Genomic DNA, 20131 nt, shown 5'->3' with positions numbered 1-20131 from the left:
AAGGAGAAAAGAGAGAGAAAAGGGCAGAGAACATACTTAGAGACAAAATAGTTGAAAACTTCCCTGACTTGGGAAAGGAAACAGACGTACAGGTCCAGGAAACACAGAGAGTCCCAAGCAGGAGCAACCAAAAGATCACACCAAGACACATTGTAATTAAATTGGCAGAAATTAAAGGTAAGAGAATATTAAAAGAAACAAGGGAAAAGCAGCAAGTTAAGTACAAGGGACTTCCATAAGACTATCAGCTGACTTTTCAGCAGAAACTTCAGGCCAGAAGGGAGTGGCATGATATATTTAAAGTGACGAAAGGGAAAAACCTACAACCAAGAATACTTTACCTGACAAGGCTTTCATTCATTTTGATGGAGAGATAAAAAGTTTACAGACAAGCAAAAGCTAAAACAGTTCATCACCACCGAACCAGCTTAACAAGAAATGTTAAAAGGACTTCTTTAAGCAAAAAAGAAAAGTCCACAACTAGAAACATGAATATTACAAAAGGAAAAATCTCATTGGTAAAGGCAAAAATACAGTAAAGGTGGTAAATCAACCATGTACAAAGCTAGTAGGAAGGTTAAAAGACAAAAGTAGTAAAATAGTCTATATACACAATAAGTAGTTAAGGGATACACAAAACAAAAAGATGTAAAATACGATATCAAAACTAGCAATCATAGGGTGAGAGGAGTAAAAATGCAGGGTTGTTAAAATGTGTTTGAACTTAAGAGATCAGCAACTTAAAATATGTTAGGCAACTTAAAATCATATGTGTATAGCTGTATATAAACCTCCTGTAACCACAAACCAAAAATCTGTAATAGATAGACACACACAAAAGAGAAAGCAATCCAAAAATAACACTGAAGATATTCACCAAGTCTCAAGGGAAGAGAGCAAAAGAAGAAGAAAGGAAGAAAAAGGAACTACAAAAACAACCTCAAAACGACTAACAAAATGGCAATAAGTACATACCTATCAGTAATTACTTTAAATGTAAGTGGACTAAATGCTCTAATCAAAAGACTTAGGGTAGGGACTTCCTTGGTGGTCCAGTGGTTAAGAATCCGTCTTGCAATACAGGGGACGCTGGTTCGATCCCTGGTCAGGGAACTGAGATCCCACATGCCATGGGGCAACTAAGCCTGCGTGCCGCAGCTACTGAGCCCACGCACCACAACTACAGAGCCCGCATGCCACAACTGCAGAGTCCACATGCTCTGAAGCCCATGCACCACAACTACAGAGCCCACACACTCTGGAGCCCATGTGCCACAGCTAGAGAGAAGCCCGCCCGCTACAACAAAGAGCCTGAATGCCTCAATGAAGAGCCTGCGCACCGTAGTGAAAGATCCCATGAGCCGCAACTAAGACCCGATGCAGCCAAGAAAGGAAGGAAGGAAGGAAGTTTAAAAAAAAGACTTAGTGCGGCTGAATGGATACAAAAACAAGACCCATCTATATGCTGCCTACAAGAGACTCATTTCAGATCTAAAGACACACACAGACTAAAAACAAGGAGATGGTAAAAGCTATTCCATGGAAATGGAAATGAAAAGAAAGCTGGGATAGCAATACTTATGTAGACAAAATGAACTTTAAAACAAAGATTGTAATATGAGACAAAGAAGGAAATTACATAATAATCAAGGGATCAATCCAAGAAGAAGGTATAACAATTGTAAATATATATGCACCCAACATAGGAGCACCTAAATACATAAAGCAAATATTAACAGACCTAAAGGGAGAAAGTAACAGTTACACAATAATAGTAGGAGACTTTAACACCCCACTTACATCAATGGACAGATCATCCAAACAGAAAATCAATAAAGAAACCCAGGCCTTAAATGACATTAGACCAAATGGAATTAATAGATATATGTAGAACATTCCACCTAGCAGAATACATATTCATTTCAGGTGCACATGGAACATTCTCCAGGATAGATTACATGCTAGGCCATAAAATGAGTTTTGTTAAGTTTAAGAAAATTGAAACCATATCAAGCATCTTTTCCCATCACAATGCTATGAGAGTAGAAATCAACTATAAGAAAAAAAAACTGCAAAAAACACAAACACTTGGAGACTAAACAGTATGCTACTAAACCACCAATGGATCACTGAGGAAGTCAAAGAAGAAATCAGGAAATACATGGAGACAAATGAAAGTGAAAACACAATGATCCAAGATCAATGGGATTCATCAAAAGCATTCTAAGAGGGAAGTATATAGCAGTACAAGCCTACCTCAGGAAACATGAAAATTCTCAAATAAACCTAAATTTACACCTAAAGGAACTAGAAAAAGAACAAACAAAATCCAAAATTAGTAGAAGGAAAGAAATTATTAAAAATCAGAGCAGAAATGAATTAAATAGAGGCTAAAAAATAGAAAAGATCAATGAAATTAAGAGCTGGTTCTTTGAGAAGATAAAGAAAGTTGGTAAACCTTTAGCCAGACACATCAAGAAAAAAAGAGAGGGTCCAAATCAATAAAATCAGAAGTGAAAAAGAAGTTACAACTGACACCATAGAAATACGAAGGATCATAAGGGGTTACTATGAAAAAGTATATGCCAATAAAATGCACAATGTAGAAGAGATGGAAAAAATCCCTAGAAATGTATAATCTCCCAACACTGAACCAGGAAGAAACAGAAAATATGTACAGACCAATTACCATTAATGAAATTGAATCAGTAATAAAAAAAATTCCCAATAAAGAAAATTCCAGGACCAGATGGCTTCACAAGTGAACTCTACCAAACATTTAGAGAAGAGTTAACACCTATCATTCTCAAACTCTTCCAAAAAATCCAGAGGAAGGAATGCTTCAGAACTCATTCAATGAGGCCAGCATTACCCTGATACCAAAACCAGACAAAGATATCATAAAAAAAAAAAAAAAGAAAATCATAGTCCAATATCACTGATGAACATAGATGCAAAAATCCTCATTATAATATTAGCAAGCGAATCCAACAGTACATTAAAAGGATGATAAACCATGATCAAGTGGGATTTATCCCAGGGAGGCAAGGATGGTTTAACGTCTGCAAATCAGTGTGATACACCACATTAACAAATTGAAGAATAAAAATCATATGACCATCTCAATAAATTCAGAAAAAGCTTTTGAAAAAATTCAACATTCATTTAATATAAAAACTGTCCACAAAGTGGGTATAGTGGGAACATACCTCAACATAATAAAGGTCATATATGAACAAGCCCACAGCTAACATTATACTCAATGATGAGAAACTGAAAGTGTTTTCTCTAACATCAGGAAGAAGATGAGGATGCCCACTCTTGCCAGTTTTATTCAACATAGTATTGGAAGTTCTAGGCACAGCAATCAGACAAGAAAAAGAAGTAAAAGGAATCCAAATTGGAAAGGAAGAAGTAAAACTGTCATTTTTGCATATGTCATGATAGTATACATAGAAAATCCTAAAGTTGTCACCAAAAAACTACTAGAGGTCATCAATGAATTTGGTGAAGTTCCAGTATATAAAATTAATATACAAAAAATATGTTGCATTTCTATGCACTAACAATGAACTATCAGAAAGAGAAATTAAGGAAATAACTCCATTTGCAGTCTCATCAAGAAGAATAAAACACCTAGGAATAAATCTAACTAAGGAGGTAAAAACCTGTACTCAGAAAACTATAACACACTGATGAAAGAAATTGAAGATGACAGACAGATGGAGAGATATACTGTGTTCATGGATTGGAAGAATTAATATTAAAATGACCATACTACCCAAGGCAATCTATAGATTCAGTGCAATCCCTATCAAAATACCCATAGCATTTTTCACAGAGCTAGAACAACTAATTTTAAAATTTGTATGGAAACACAAAAGATCTGGAATTATCAAAACAAGCTTGAGAAAAAAAGAACAGAGCTGGAGGTATCATGCTCCCTGACTTCAGACTATACTACAGAGCTACAGCAATCAAAACAGTATGGGGGTTTCCCTGGTGGCGCAGTGGTTGAGAATCTGCCTGCTAATGCAGGGGACACGGGTTCGAGCCCTGGTCTGGGAAGATCCCACATGCCACGGAGCAGCTGGGCCCGTGAGCCACAACTACTGAGCCTGCGCGTCTGGAAGCCTGTGCCCCGCGACGGGAGGGGCCGCGATAATGAAAGGCCCGCGCACCGCGATGAAGAGTGGTCCCCGCACCGCGATGAAGAGTGGCCCCCACTTGCCTCAACTGGAGAAAGCCCTCGCATGAACCGAAGACCCAACACAGCCAAAAATAAAATAAAATAAATAAAACAGTATGGAGCTGGCACAGAAACAGACACATAGATCCGTGGAAAAGATCAGATAGAAAGCCCATAAATCAGATTAGAAAGCCCAGAAATAAATACATGCACTTATGGTCAATTAATACATGACGAAGGAGGCAGGAATATACAATGGAGAAAGGACAGTCTCTTCAATAAGTGATGTTGGGAAAACTGGACAACTGCATGTAAAAAAATGAAATTAGAACATTTTCTTATACCATATACAAAAATAAGCTCAAAGTGGATAAAAGACCTAAATTTAAGACCCCAAACCATAAAGCTCCTAGAAGAAAACATAGGCAGAACACCCTTTGACATAAAATGCAGCAATATTTATTTTTTCGATCTGTCTCCTAAAGGAGAGGAAACAAAAGCAAAATAAACAAGAGGGGATTAAGAAGTACAAACCACTATGTATAAAATAAGTAAGTAAGCTACAAGGATATATTGTATAACACAGGGAATAGAGCCAATATTTTATAATAACTTTAATGGAGTATAATCTATAAAAATTACAAATCACTATGTTGTACATCTGAAACTGATATATTTTAAATCAACTGTATCTCAGTTAAAAATAATAATATATAAAATTAAAATAAAAAATAGAAATTCTCATCCCCCAGATGGTAGTATTAGGAGGTGAGCCTTTGTGGGGTGCTTAGGTCATGGTGTTGTGACCTTCACAAATGGGATTAGTGCCTTATAAAAGAGGCTCCAGAGAGATCCCTAGCCTCTTCAACCATGTGAGGACAGCAAGAAGGCACTGGCTATGAACCCAGGAAGGGCCCTCACCAGAAGGCAACTGTGCTGGCACCTTGATCTTGGACTTTTCAGCCTCCAGAACTGTAAGCAATAAATTTCTGTTTTTTATAACTAAAATAATAAAATAAAATAATGTGTTTTGTGTTATTTGAATGGATTGTTCTGTAGATATCTGTTAGGTGTAATTGTTTTATAATGTTGTTAAAATCTTCTATTTACTTGCTGACCTTGTCTTGTTCCATCCTGTATTGAAAATGGGATATTGATGTTTCCAACTATTATTGTTGAATTGTCTAATTGCTCATTCATTTCTTTCAATTTTGTTTCATTCATTCTCGGGATCAGTTGTTAGGTATATGTATATAATTGTTATATCTTCTAGTTGCATTGACTCTTTTATCATTATAAAATATTCTTTCTTTGTCTCTAGTAACAATTTTTGTGTTGAAGACCATTTGGTCTGATGTTAGTAAAGCCACTTCAGCTCTTGTTTGATTACTGTTTACAGGTAAATATTTTTTCATTTTTTCAGTTTCAGTCTTTTTGTGCCTTTGAATTTAAGAATGCCTCTTGTACACTGCATATAAAACATTAAAAAATTCCATTAACACAATCTCTGCCTTTAAATTGTGATGTATAATGAATTTACATTTGGTGCAATTTTGATAAGGTGGTATTTATTCTTGCCATTTTGCTAATTGTTTTCTTTATGTCTTATCTTTTTTTTTCTATCCTCTGTTACTGCCTTCTTTTGTGTTAAATAGATATTTTCTCGTGTGCTCTTTTGATTCCTTTGTCACTTCTTTTATTATTTTTTTAAAAAATGAATGGTGTTTTTTAAAAATTTATTTATTTTATTTATTTATTTTTTGGCTGCATTGGGTCTTTGTTGCTGTGTGCGGGCTTTTCTCTAGTTGCGGCGAGCAGGGGCTACTCTTCGTTGCGGTGTGCGGGCTTCTCATTGCGGTGGCTTCTCTTGTTGCGGAACATGGGCTCTAGAGCGCAGGCTCAGTAGTTGTGGCACATGGGCTTAGTTGCTCTGCGGCACGTGGGATCTTCCCAGACTAGGGCTCGAACCTGTGTCCCCTGCATTGGTAGGCGGATTCTTAACCACTGTGCCACCAGGGAAGCCCTCTTTTACTATTTTTTGTTAGTCATATTCTTAGGGGTTGCCTGGAGCTTCTTACTATTAACAATTTATAACAATTTAGTTTGGATTAATACCAATTTAATTTCAATAGTATATAAAAACTTTGCTTCAGTATATCTCCATTTCCTCCCTGCCCCTCCATACTGTTATTGTTCTACAAAGTACATCTTCATACATTCTGTGCAGATGAGCACAGCTTTATAATTATTGCCTTTTGCAGTTATCTTTTATTTCAGATAGGAGAAAAAAGTTACAAACAAAAGTTACACTTATATTATCTTTTTTACTTCTGTAGTTACCTTTACCAGTGTTCTTTATTTATTCACCTGGATTTGAAGTACTATCTAGTGAGTGTCATTTTATTTTAACCCGAAGCACTCCTTTTAATATTTTTTGTAGGGCAAGTTTTCTAGTGATGTAGTCTGTCAATTTTGTTATTTGAGAATATCTTAATTTTTTCTTTGCTTTTGAAGGATAATTTTGCTGGTTATAGGATTCTTGTTTGACAGTCGTTTTCTTTTATAATTTTGAATTTGTCATCTCACAACCTCTAGCCTGAATGGTTTCTGATGAGAAATGGGCTGTTACTTTAATTGAGGATACCTTTTGCATGGTGAGTTGCTTTGAAGATTCTCTTTGTCTTTGTATTTTGATGGTTTGATTATGACATACATATGTATAGGTATTTTGGAGTTTATCCTTAGAGTTTATGGAACTTCTTGGATTTGTAATTTTTAAAATCAAATATGGCAAGTTTTTAGCCATTATCTCTTCAAATATTCATTGTACCCCTTTCTCTCTCTTCTCTCCTTCTGAGGATTTCATTATGCACATGTTGGTTTGCTTGGTGTTGTCCCTGAGACTGTTCTTTTTTGTGTGTGTATGTGAGGAAGACTTTATTCAAGGGGACTACAGCAATGGGGTTTTGTAGTAGGGGAGAGAGATTGGACTCAACTCCTCTGTTCATTTTTCTTCCTACATTTTACTTTGTTCCTTAGATAGGAAAATTTCAGTTAACCTATCTTCAAGTTTGCCAATTCTTTCTTGCCTGCTCAGATATGCTATTGAATCCCTCTAATGAATATGTCATTTCAGTTATTGTACTTTTTAGCAACAGAATTTTTATTTTGTTCCTTTTTATAATTTCTGTCTCTTTATTAATAGTCTCTATTTGGTCAGACATCATTGTCATACTTTCCTTTAATCTTTTAGACCTGGTTTCCTTTAGTTCTTTAATGTATTTAAAATAGGTTGTATACAGTCTTTGTCTTGTAAGTCCCACATTAGGGCTTCCTCAGGGGTAGTTTCTGTTGATTGCTTTTTTCCCTGTGTATAGGCCATATTCTCTTGTTTTTTTTTTTTATTTACTTATGGCTGTGTTGGGTCTTCGTTTCTGTGCGAGGGCTTTCTCTCATTGTGGCAGGCGGGGGCCACTCTTCATCGCGGTGCGCGGGCCTCTCACTATCGCGGCCTCTCTCTTGTTGCGGAGCACAGGCTGCAGACGCGCAGGCTCAGTAATTGTAGCTCACAGGCCCAGTTGCTCCGCGGCATGTGGGATCTTCCCAGACCAGGGCTCGAACCCGTGTCCCCTGCATTGGCAGGCAGATTCTCAACCACTGCGCCACCAGGGAAGCCCTCTCTTGTTTTTTGTTTTTGTTTTTTTTGTATGTCTTATAATGATTTGTTGAAGACTGAGCATTTAAATAATATATATGGCAACTCTGAAAATTTGAGTCTGTGATATTTGGTGGTGCTGCTTTTTATAGAAATTTTTGTTTGTTTGTGACTTTCCTGAACTAACTCTGTAAAGTCTATATTCTTTGTCATATATTTCCACTGAAGTCTCAGTTTGGCTAGCTTGGTGGTCAGCTAATGATTGGATGGAGATTTCCTTAAATGCCAGGAATCAGTAAGTCTCCTAGTCTTTCCTGAGGGGCTCTGTGTGTATGTGTATATTGGGGGCATGCTTCAGCATTTAATCAGACAGTTTACAACTCTATCTTAGTCTTCCCCTCCTGCTTGTGCAGAGCCTCAAAGTCAGCCCAGTGTGAGCACTTACAGCCTCTCAGGTCTTTCCTGGGCATTCACACAACCTTGGGTATGTGCACAGCTCTCCATATATGATGTGGTCTTCTAGATTTCCAGGGATATATTGGAGTTTTCAAATCCCCTGTAGACAGCCTATTCCCCAGCTTTTGCTTTTAAGCTTTTGGTTAATTGTTTGCCCCAGCAGTTGTACACTGTCTCAAGCAGTTACAAAATTAAACAGTTGCCTCTAATTGTTTTGACATATACCTCTAAGGAAAATGCTTTTCTCACTGCACAAGCTCTGACTCAGGTCAAAGAGAGCCTGGCAAGTGGAACCCATTAGCTATGTCAGATAATGACAGTTCTCTGGGAGTAAGTCTTTGAAGGAGTTCCAGCCCTGTTCTGTCCTCTTCTGTGGCTGCCAGGCTCCTGCTTTTCACTATGATTGTAGGCTGTTGGTTTTCAAGACTACTATGGAGTTGAGGTGGAGGTTAGGAGAAATGACGGGAGTAAGGCAAGCTAAAAGACCAAAATTTGCTGTTCTTGAGATTCAACCATTTTTCTTTAACACATGCTCCCCAATTGTGGCAAGCCTCTGGTTAAACCCCCAGATTTCTGAAAAAGTTGAATCTGCCAATTTTTGCTGTATTTTCATTGCTTTTATCAAAGAGGGATTTTTTTGGAGGTCCTTACTTTGCTGTTTTCACTGATATCACTCTCTCACCTTTGCTCTTTCTTTTTCTTTTCTTTTTTTTCTTTGCCGCACTGTGTGGCATGTGGGATCTTAGTTCTCCAACCAGGGATTGAACCCATGCTCCCTGCAGTGGAAGCACAGATTCTTAACCACTGGACCACCAGGGAAGTCCCTCACCTTTATACTTAAAAGAATTTATTCCTGTATATTGAATTTTGTGTTGGCATTGTTTTCTTTCAGCACATTAAAGATATCTTTCCACTGTGTCTGGATTTAATTTTTCCTGTTCAGAAGTCAGTAGTCAACATAACTGCTATTCCTCTGGTTGTACTTTGTACGTTTCCTATTGCTTTTAAAGGATTTTCCCATTGGCCTTAGGTTTATATAGTTTGATGAAGTTCCATGTATCCCCTCCCCACCCAAGGCATGTTGGCTTCTTGTATCTATTATGGAATGATGTCTTTCACAAGTCTGGAAAATTCACTGCTATTATCTTCAGATTTTGCTTCTGTCTCATCTTCTCTCCTCTGTCTTGCTAGGACTCTAAGTAGATGTGTGGTTTTTGCCATATATTTTCATGCCCTGTATTTTGTATTACCCAGGGTTTGGTCTCTCCATACTTTGAGTTGAATATTTTCTTCTGAACTAGTTTCCAGTTACCAGTTCTCCCTTCAGTAGCACCTAATCTGCTTTAAATCTCATTCATGATTTTTTAAATTTTCAGTTGTAGATTTAAAAAAAAATATTCAAAACTGAGTTACTTTTTATAGCTCCTAATCTCTCATTTGTGTTTTTGACCATAGCAAATGTAGTGTTTTTTGTTTGTTTTTCCCAATTTTTTAATTGTAGTAAAATACATGTAACATAAAATTTAACATCTTAATCATAGCTCTTTCATCTTATAAAACTGAAGGTCTATACCTAATAAACAATAATTCCTCATCCCCCCTTTCTCCCAGCCCTTGCAACCACCTTTGATTGGTTCTACTTCTGTCTCTATGATTTCTGAGTACTTCAAGGCAGCAGTCCCCAACCTTTTTGGCACCAGGGACCAGTTTTGTGGAAGACAGTTTTTCCATGGACGGGGGTGGGGGGGATGGTTTTGGGATGATTCAAGCACACTACATTTATTGTGCACTTTATTTCCATTATTATTACATTGTAATATATAATGAAATAATTATACAACTCACCATAATGCAGAATCAGTGGGAGCCCTGAGCTTGTTTTCACTTGCCACTTACTGATAGGGTTTTGATATGAGTGTGCAAGCAATTGATTTATTATGGTCGCTGTGCAGTCAAACCTCTCTGCTAATGAGAATCTGTATTTGCACCCATTCCCCAGCACTGGCATCACCACCTCAGCTCCACCTCAGATCATCAGGCATTAGATTCTCACAAGGAGCACGCAACCTAGGTCCCTCGCGTGCGCAGTTCACAGCAGGGTTTGAGCTCTTATGAGAATCTAATGCTGCAGCTGATCTGACAGGAGGCGGAGCTCAGGTGGTAATGCGAGTGATAGGGAGCAGCTGCAACTACAGAAGAAGCTTCACTTGCTCGCCCACCACTCACCTTTTGCTGTGTGGCCCGGTTCCTAACAGGCCACAGACTGGTCAGTGGCCTGGGGGTTGGGGACCCCTGCTTTAAGGTACCTCATATAAGTGGAGTCATATATCAATAGTATTTATCTTTTTGTGACTGACTTGTTTCACTTAGCATAATGTCCTCAAGTTTCATCCATGTAGCATGTACCAGAAATTCCTTCCTTTTTTAAGGCTGAATAATATTCCATTGTATGTATATACCATATTTGCTTATCCATTTAATCTGTCAATGGACACTTGGGTTTCTTCCACATTTTAGCCATTGTGAATAATACTGCTATGAATATAGGTATACAGATGTCTCTTCAAGATCCTGTTTTCAATTATTTTGGGTTTATATCCAGAAGTGGAATTGCTGGATCATATGGTAATTTTACATTTAAGTTTTTGAGGAACTGATACTCTTTTCCACAGAATGTAGTGTTTTTTGGTTGTAATGAAACATATATAAAATTTACATTTTAAATGTATAGTTCTGTGGTATTAAGTACATTCACATTGTTGTGCAACCATCACCACCATCCATCTCTAGAACTTTTTTCATCTTGCAAAATTGAAACTCTGTCCCCACTAAACAATAATCCCGGGTGAGAGGGAGGCTCAAGAGGGAGGGGATATGGGGATATATGTATATCTATAGCTGATTCACTTTGTTGTACAGCAGAAACTAACACAATATTGTAAAGCAACTATACTCCAATAAAGATGTAAAAAAAGAAACAAAAAAAACAATAATCCTCTCTCCCAGTCCCCTGGAAACTACCATTCTACTTTCCGATTCTATGAATTTGACTTCTCTATAGGTACCTCATAGAAATGGAATCACACAATTTTGTCCTTTTGTGAATGGCTTATTTCACTTAGCGTAATGTCTTCAAGGTTCATACATTTTGTAGCATGTGTCAGAATTTCCTTCCTTTTTAAGGCTGAATAATATTCCATTTTATGGATAAACCACATTTTGTTTATCCATTCATCTGTCGATGGATGCATGGATTGCTTCTACCTTTTAACTATAGTGAATAATGCTGTTAAACATAGTTGTAAAGTATCTGTTTGAGGCCCTGTCTTCACTTCTTTTGGGCATGTTTCCAGAAATGGAGTTGCTGGATCATGTGATAATTCTATATTTAATTTTTTGAAGAGCCACCATACCATTCTCCACTGCAGCTGCACCAGTTTACATTCTCACCAACAACATACAGGATTCCAATGTCTCCACATCCTCGCCATCACTTGTTATTTTCTGTTTCTTTGATATATCCTAGTGGGCATTAAGTGATATTTCACTGTGGCTTTGATTAGCACTTCCCTTATGATTAGTAATGTTGCATATCATTTTATGTGCTTATTGGCCATTGATAGATCTTCTTTAGAGAAATGTCTATTCAAGTCTTTTGCCCATTTTTAACAGGGTTGTTTGTTTTTGCATTATTGTAAGTGCAGTTTTTTGATAGTCCATATTGGGTAATTCTGACTTCTCGTGTCTTTGTGCATCTGTTTTTGTTTTCTGTTGTTTCTTGCTCATGGTGTCTAATTTCTTTGTGTGTGCTAGACATTGTATCTGCAGAATTATATTGAGGAATAATATGAGACCTAGGATGATTGTATCATTTTTGGACAGATTTTATTTTGTTATCGCTAAGGTTCTTTATTCTTAAAGAAACCACCTTAATCCCAGTGCAAGCCTGAAGCCAACCAGATGAGCAAAACAAGGCAGTGGTGCATGGGAGGGCTGGTTTGCTTTTCAGGACTTCTCCACATTTAGGGTTTATCCCTTTGTGCTTCCAACACAAGTTGAAGGCTGGTTTCTCAGAGTCTGACTCATGCTTTTACTCTGTGCCTGTAGCCCCCAATTTCTGGATTATTTCGGGTAACTTCAGCATCTATAGTAAAACTCCCAGATGTTAGGACCTTACACAGAAAATTTACTTCTCCTTCATGTAATAGTCCACTGTGGATGTTCCTCACCAATGATCAGTTTTCCTCTGCATGGTGATTCGGGCCTGGCTTTTGGCCGCTGTGGTTCTGCTATCTGCTAGGTTGGTAGCATCATCTAGGGCCTGAACTTCCTTTTTGTCCAGCTGGCAGATGGGGAGTACAGTGCAGAGGATGCACACATGCTTTTCACCTATGTTGGCCTGGACATGACATGTACAGTAACTGTAGATGTTCCACTGGGGAGAGCTAGTCACGTGGCCTGCCTAGATGCAAGTGTGAAGTGGGCGAAGTGTAGTCCATGGTTAGCAGCTGCATGTCTGCTTGCTGGACAGTTACCTCTGCCTCAGTCCTTCTTCTTGGCCCTGAAATATCTGTGCACATTCTTCTTTTGCAGCTGTACTCATCTTCCCCAGGGAGACAAATCCAGGTATGGCTCTTGAGGTTTGGTGACTGAACTAACACAAAGGCTATCTGCTGCTCATACTGTTCAGTAATGGAGCCAAACCATTGACAACTGCAATGGAAAAAACCTTCCATTTGAAAGGGGAGAAATGGAAGATAAACATCAGTCCTTGGTTCAAAGGAAGAGTGACACCCTGAGGACAGGTATTATGAAGGCGTCTGTCAATGACTATTAAACAGAGGCCACCAGGAACTCACCTGGCACCTCTGATGGAACAGGTTGGGACCATACACCATGGGGAACTGTGGGGCATTGATGTGAGAGGGTGTTAGAAAGAATCTGTTACAGGATTTGGGCTTTGGTTGGATGATTTTGGGGAGGATCGAAGAAAGTAGAGTGCTGTCAATAAGCAGGGGCCATTTTATGAATGAGTATCTTAACAAATTTTATCTAAGGCAGGGTGGATTAGGGCGAGGCTAATGCTGCAATTGGTGAGGAAGCAGCCCTTCCACATGTTAGCCGGGAAAGGCCACATGTGGTGTTTTAGGGCTTGGACAAAGTTTACGTTTTGTTTGTGCTCTGATGTGATGATGGCGATGGCGTGGTCTTGTCTTGATCCATCCTGGTTCTACTGTGGTCTCATCTGATTCTCTTACCTCTGCCCTGGGAGTGTCTGCCCAGACTCCTTGCCCTGACCATGGGAGGCTTTTCCTTGTCCTTTGTCCTCTGTGGGCACAGCTGCCTGGGACCTTGGAGAGGATCTCTCCCTTGACGGGCGGGGTCTGCCCAGATTCCAGAGCTTGCTTCTGCTTGTGGAGTTTGGAGGCCGGGGATTGTTTTGACAGTCACTGACTTATTTTAGACTTATGTTTCTTTGGCAGTAGAATTCCCCCCAAATTCTAGTAGCTTCTGATCTGTTTGCTTTCAGCAGTTCCATGTGCCCGTCACTACACCCCGAGTTCTTTCCTAGTCAAGACCCTCTGGCCTGGTCATTATCTTTGCTTTCTCATGCCTGTGTCTCTTTCTGCTCAGGGTATCTTGAAGGCATGGCTGTGGGTGGGAGAGAAACCCTATTATCTGATCTGTGTGTACAGCTGAGCCCTCTGTTTGACCAAGGAGTCTTCATGGGCCTATGCTTCTCAGAACAGTTTCAGCCTTACATCTTACTCTTGGGGTGCAGAGGGGGAGGCTTTTCCCACGAGGTGAGCCCCATGTTTCTGGACTGTCTCTAGGTGCTTTCTGGTCTTTCAAGTAGGCCAGTTTTTGCCTAAGCTCTTCTCTTGCTGTGATGCCTGTTTCGGCAGAGCGGGTAACAGTCACCCAGGCTGCTGGCACTCCATTTTCTCCTGTCCCTGAGCTGGAGGCTGGGTGTGAGTGTGGTCTGCCTTCAGATGATCACTGCTTTGCAATGCATAAAATAGGGTTTCCTCATTACCAGCTGCCTGACAACGGTTTTTATTATGGCATCACCCCAGTTCAAAGAAGCCATTTGTGTCTTAATTCATCTCTGTTGAAATATGTATTTAATGATAGAGAATTTAAAAGAGGAAAATTTCTGAACCAAACTCTTTGGGGATTGTTTGAACCATTTTCTGTTTCTCTGTTTCTCTACCACTTGGATGCGAAGCCATACATTCGTGGCCGTTTTCTAGGCAGACATTATAAGGGCACAGTATTGGAAGTTCATCTTTCTTGTTTTTAACTTTTAAAAGTTAAAAAGTTTTAAAGGCTGTTTTTAATCAACCTTTTCTGATTTCTTATAAGAAGAAAAAATTAGATGCTTCAGTTTTGGGGGACTAAATTGGGATATACATAAGATAAATAAAATCAGTGAAGAAAACCACTTTGAACCCAAGTTGCAGTGATGTCGAAAGCTCACAGGGCACCCCTCCCTCTTTGCATTGTGGTGGCTGAAGCCTGGGGCCCTTCCCTTGCTCTGAGTCTGTCTCTGCTTTGGAGAAAGGAGGATATGAGTACCTGGCCTGTATCCTCTTGGGGAACTCTCTTGTGGAAGCAAAACGAGATGACTGGCATGCAAGCATGTTGGATAGTAAAGCTCTCTGGGTATAAAAGGCGTTATTTCACCCTGAAGTACTTTTGGGGATAAATAATTTATTGGCACGCTAAGTTCATCCTCTGAGGCCAGGTGCTCCTACAGTAATGTACCCAAGCCAACCTTGGAAACTTACAGCATCTCAGAGTGAGGAGGGCCAGCGGGCATGTCCCTCTGTGATTTTTACTGAGTTGGGTGCTTTTCCAGGGAGTTCTGAGCTATATTCATAATTGTCCTTAAGCAAATAGAAACAGTCCGAAGTGGTGCCCCTTCACACAGAGTGCAGTTTACAGGGGTCTGTAGCATGACGCAGTTAATAATCGCCCATGATACTTAAGTGCCCCAGACTGGTAGTTTGAGTTTTCATGGAATTTTAAACAGATGAGATTTTGTAATAGAGCCGTGTTTCTTACTGATGTCTTCCATAACCCCTTATGATTAAACTGTTGCTGAATTTCCTAGACTTGATTAATTACCTCATTAATTAAACAGACAAATAATGAAGTAGATTATTTTGCTTACTGAGAAATTGTTAATCTTGAGGTAGCTGTACTTCTCTAGGTCCACTTAGGAAGCTGGAATTTTTCATTTAATGGTCTTTTCAAATTCATGTATTATCCATGTGATCAGCATGGAGATTGACATTGACAGAGGTGTTATTTTATCTCAGGGCACTGGGGTGACATGTTGAACACTGGTCCCCACAAGGGCTGTGACCCTGGCTTCTGCCATCTCTCTTCCCTACTTCCTGGAGTTCCTGAAACTGGGCTCTGGCCCCCGGGGACACAGCTCCCCGCTGCCCAGCATCCTTGGCTCTGAGGGGCTTCTTGCTCTTAGCTACACCCCACATGGTGTCTGTTATTTCTCTTTTCCTTGCTCTGGGCACCACTGCACCTTCTGGGCACAGCTTCTCCTGGGCGGACGGGGCAGCCTGGGAGCTGGCAGAGTGTGCCCACTGCCCCAGCGTTCTGTGGCCGGGCTCCGAGTCTCTCCTGTCTGGAGGACGGAGCACGGCGGGGCTGAGGCCCTGTGCTCTGCTGGACATGTGAGAGGAGCCTAACTGTCAGCCCCCTTCCTTCAGACCCAGGAGGAAGCGTCTGGAGCCAGGGGCCCCGCGTCAGCTTGATGAGGCTGTGGTCCTTGGCCGGGGCTGTCTGCCTGCGGTCAGATCTCGTTCAGCTGGGCACACCCTCCAGACCGGCCCAGGCTCAGTTGAGCTCCACCGAGGGTGCCCGAGGGCGAGGCCCCGCACTGTTATCCGCAGCACCCATTAGGCCAAGAACCGGATTGGAATGCCGAGCTGGAAGCAAGCTGCAAGTCCTTACTGAACAGAGGATTAAATTCCACCCTGAGGCGAGGACTCTCTGGTGAGTGGTCTCCAGGCTCTCAGTTACGACCCCCCACTCCATAAGGCTCAGGCGCGGGGCCGGCGCCATAGGCCTGTCGCTTCGCCTGTGAAGGCAAACCTGAGACTCCCAGTCCCTTGTCGGCCCTCTAGCACCCAGAGGATGACAACAGAAGCTGTGATCTGTGGACCTTCAGGGTTCTCCAAGACCCCTTCAGGGGGGAGACATGATTCCCATGTTTTCATAAAGATCCGGAAACAGGATTTCCCTTCTCACAGTGCTGATCCCTGAGCTGATGGCACAGAAGTGATGGCTGGCAAAACTGCTGGCACCTGAGCACCATCGTGCCGGGGGCCAGGGGGTGGGGGGTGGGGTGGTCGGGCCGACTCTCATAGAGTCCTTCAGCACCACCACTGCATAGAGAGCCACTCGCGTGCGAAGAGAATGTCCTCGATGAAGCAGTAAGAATGAGAAATTTAATTAAATCTTGACCCTTGGGCACATGTCTTTTAAATGTTCTGAGAGACAGACTGGGAATTTGCACAATGCACGTCTGCAGATGGAATCACGACAGTTGTTTCGAGGAAAAGCAAGCTCTTATGCTTTTTTTGGGTGGGGAGCTGAACTCGCCCCTCTTCTCATGGAACACTGTTTTTACTTTAAAGAATAACTGACAGACAAACCATGGTTATTCAGACTTGTGTTTTTGGCAGACAATGTCTGAAAATTGGACTAAGTGAGCCTGTGACTTCAAAGGAAATAACTGCCGGTGTTTGTTGCAACTGACAAAATTTGAGTTTTCAGTCAAAAATTAGAATTTTGAAAACTTGTGTCTGCTATGGTGAGCTTGACAGCTTCCCAGTACTTAAAGATGTTTCTGATGAACTCAGTGGTGATGTTAACAAATGTGATTTTTTGACATTATATATTGAAATGTATTCAGGAAAATCCGCATAACTCACTGAGCCAGTATTTTCCAAAATGACTGATGCATGATGTCACACCAACCATGCATGGATGAAATATATGTTTAGGGCGCAAGATTGCTAGATAATGGGTTTTAATGTTAATAAAAGTTTATTGATGGGGTTTCAGATTCCATGTTGCAAGTAACCTTTAAGAAATGACCACTTCCTGAGTTTTGATGTCATATCAAAGAATATCCATGATGATCTGATAAACCTATGCAGATACTCCTGTTTCCAGCCACATGTCTGGGTGAGGATGGGCTTTTTTCACATACTTTAACCAAAACAACGTTTCACAACAGATTGAATGCAGAAGCAGGTGTGGCAATCCAGCTGTCTTCTATTAATCCTGACATTAAACAGTTCCAGAAATTCTTCTAATTTATTTTGTTTGGAAAATATAGTTATTTTTATTAAAAAGTGTTATTTTCATTGTTATGTAATGGGCTTATTATTCATTGTGAATGAATTACTAAATAAATAATTTTCAAATCTCTCTGTGTTAATTTCAAGTAAATATCAATAAATAGAATCCATTTAAGAAATGATTTGAGGAAAGAAAGGGGTCCTGAGTCCAAAAAGTTTGAGAACCACTGGTCTGGTGTCATAGGAAACGGTGGTGCTTGAGTGGAAATGCGGGTGGTTTTGGTGAAGGGCCTCCGGGCACCGCTGAGATGCTGAGCCGTCACCGAGCACTGAGAAGACTGAGTTCTCTGTTTGTTTCTTTAGGTGACTGCTAACAGGGAAGTGGGTTCAACTGAAAGACTGACACTGGAAAGAAACAGAGATTCATTTCAACTTCCATATTGTAAATAATTTTAGAAATTAACATCAGAATTTGATTTTCAAGACAAAACCCTACAAAAGCAACCAACTGAGCCAGCTTTATTTGTGAAATATGGAAATAAAGGCTTACTTCTCTAAAAAAAAAAAAAAAGACAAAAAGCCCTACAAGCAATTCTGCTCTGTGATGGAAAATCTATCTAACCCAGATTGTTCAGTTACTCAACAACATTTATTAGTACCAGCATTATTAGTGGGGTATAGACCTCTGTGCTAAGTGCTAAGAGGGAGACCAAAGGTATTATAGATCGTTTTTTTCTGATGCTAAGAGGTTTCTTCTTCCAGTAATTTATGAGGGAGAGAAGGTGGGTAGGACAAGTTCTCAACTGAAAAGCTGCGTGAGAAGATACAGGACAGAGGAGACAGGAAAGCTGTGCCTGGCTGCAGCAGCTGCTCTGCAGCAGGGCTCTGGGTGCCTGAGGAGGGAGTGACCCTGGGTCTGGTCCTGGAGCCGTCTGGCAGGTTAGGTCCCCTGGACACAGATGCACATTTCACTGCCTGGTGTCAGGAAGCAGAGCTGTTGGCTGGCTCACTTGTGGTTTCTGGGTGCCAGTGGAGGATCGAAGGTGAAGAAGCATGCCTCTCAGCTGCAGGGTGGTCATCGTCGTTGGGGGCAGCGCCTGGGGCGTGGAGGTGTGCCCTGTGCGCGCCCCTAGCTCTGCCTTAGCACCTCTCCCTGGCTGGTAACTCTGGGCTGGTTCCATGCTTTTTATGGAAAGAACAGTAAAGCTTCTTCTAATGAGAATTGGGGAGTAGGGAATTCTGATTAATTGCATTTCCCTTTCAGTTCCCAGACCATCAGGAAAAAAAAATTTTAAACCCTAAGATTAAGTTTCTAATTTATTACCTAGAATATGTTAAACGTGATTGAATCTTTCTAAAAGGACAGGATTTTGCAGGGCCTCAAGGCATCATTGACCATAGAATATGACTATTCCCAAGTTCCTGAGAAATCTTACCTGGTTTAGAGCTCCTGTCTCAGAGTAGAAGTGCCTGCAGGGAACACTGTCACTGGGACGAGTGGGTACTGTCCCCAGCTCCTTGCTAGTAGAAATGAAGTCAGAAACCTGGCTTCCTGTCCCCAATATGACAAGCTGCATGTGCCTTTGAACTCCCTTAAAGCCTGTCTCTTTCCGGAAACTGGGTGTCACTGAGTTTGGTGTCTAGTGACCAACAGGAAGATGGGTGTGTGGTTGAGATCTCTGCCGGAGTTGAGTGGAGGGAGGGCACCTTGAACTTCGGCTTGCTTTCTGAACGCCAACATCACCTCTTGCTGAGTAAGAGTCACTCACAGGAGACTCAGCCCCCTTGTCCACCTGCCCTCCCCTGCCAACACATACACACAACCACACACACACAGGCACACAGGCATGGTCTCCAGAATGAAGGAATAATGACAGTGTGGGAAACGATGTGGAATTGTTAGCCTTCAGGTCACTTGGAAGAGCCCTGGCCACCCCGTCTGAAGACTTAGCTTCCGATGCCTCCGACGCGTGGATTAGGTGACCTGTGCCCGTCTTAGTTCCCTCTGACATCTTTCATTTCCTTGGCACATGAAGGTTTCCCTCCATTTGTGGGCCGTATCTGAGTTGCTATGTGGAGCGCAGGGCTGTGGCACTTGACGTTAATGAGCTGGCTGGTCTTTAAATAGCACAGCTCCTATAAACAGAATCACCTCTTTTACAGCCTGGTATTGAAGAAGATTGTTCCCAGAGGATTCTGAATGGCTGTTGGAGCAGTAGAAAGGCAGGAAAATGCTCCTCACCCTGCCCCTTACGTGAGGCAAGACGGGCTGAGAACACACACACCGTATCAGAGACGTTTCTTTTGGGCTGGGCCGGAATCATCCCTCACAATGCGTTACACTCAGGTTGCATCAGGATGAAGAATGGTCAGGCCAAAATCTCCTTGATTATCGGAAACTTAGTCATTTGTTCTCTGAGTCAGCTTAATGGCGTGTAATGTTCACATCACATTCTTTTGGGGCCAGGCCAAGAACCAGCATGTTTGCCAGCGTTT

At 41.0% G+C, this 20131-nt stretch overlaps 1 protein-coding gene and 1 long non-coding RNA gene across 15 annotated transcripts in view; one reads left to right on the top strand and one right to left on the bottom strand.

The window, feature by feature from the left end:
- PCBP3 (poly(rC) binding protein 3) overlaps positions 1-20131 on the top strand; it is a 213296-nt gene that overhangs the window by 16195 nt on the left and 176970 nt on the right. The gene's annotated exons all lie outside the window — the stretch shown is intronic.
- LOC309628942 lies at positions 9023-19888 on the bottom strand. Its single transcript, XR_014244793.1, has 2 exons — positions 19072-19888; positions 9023-18040 (listed from the first exon to the last, which is right to left on the bottom strand). It is a non-coding gene; the product is annotated as an uncharacterized lncRNA (long non-coding RNA).

The sequence above is a fragment of the Balaenoptera borealis genome (genome assembly GCF_965194805.1).
Source record: "Balaenoptera borealis genome assembly, chromosome: 5".
Taxonomy (NCBI): Eukaryota; Metazoa; Chordata; class Mammalia; order Artiodactyla; family Balaenopteridae; genus Balaenoptera; species Balaenoptera borealis.
Note: the sequence above shows the minus strand (reverse complement) of the source record. Positions and strands in the feature narration are given on the sequence as shown.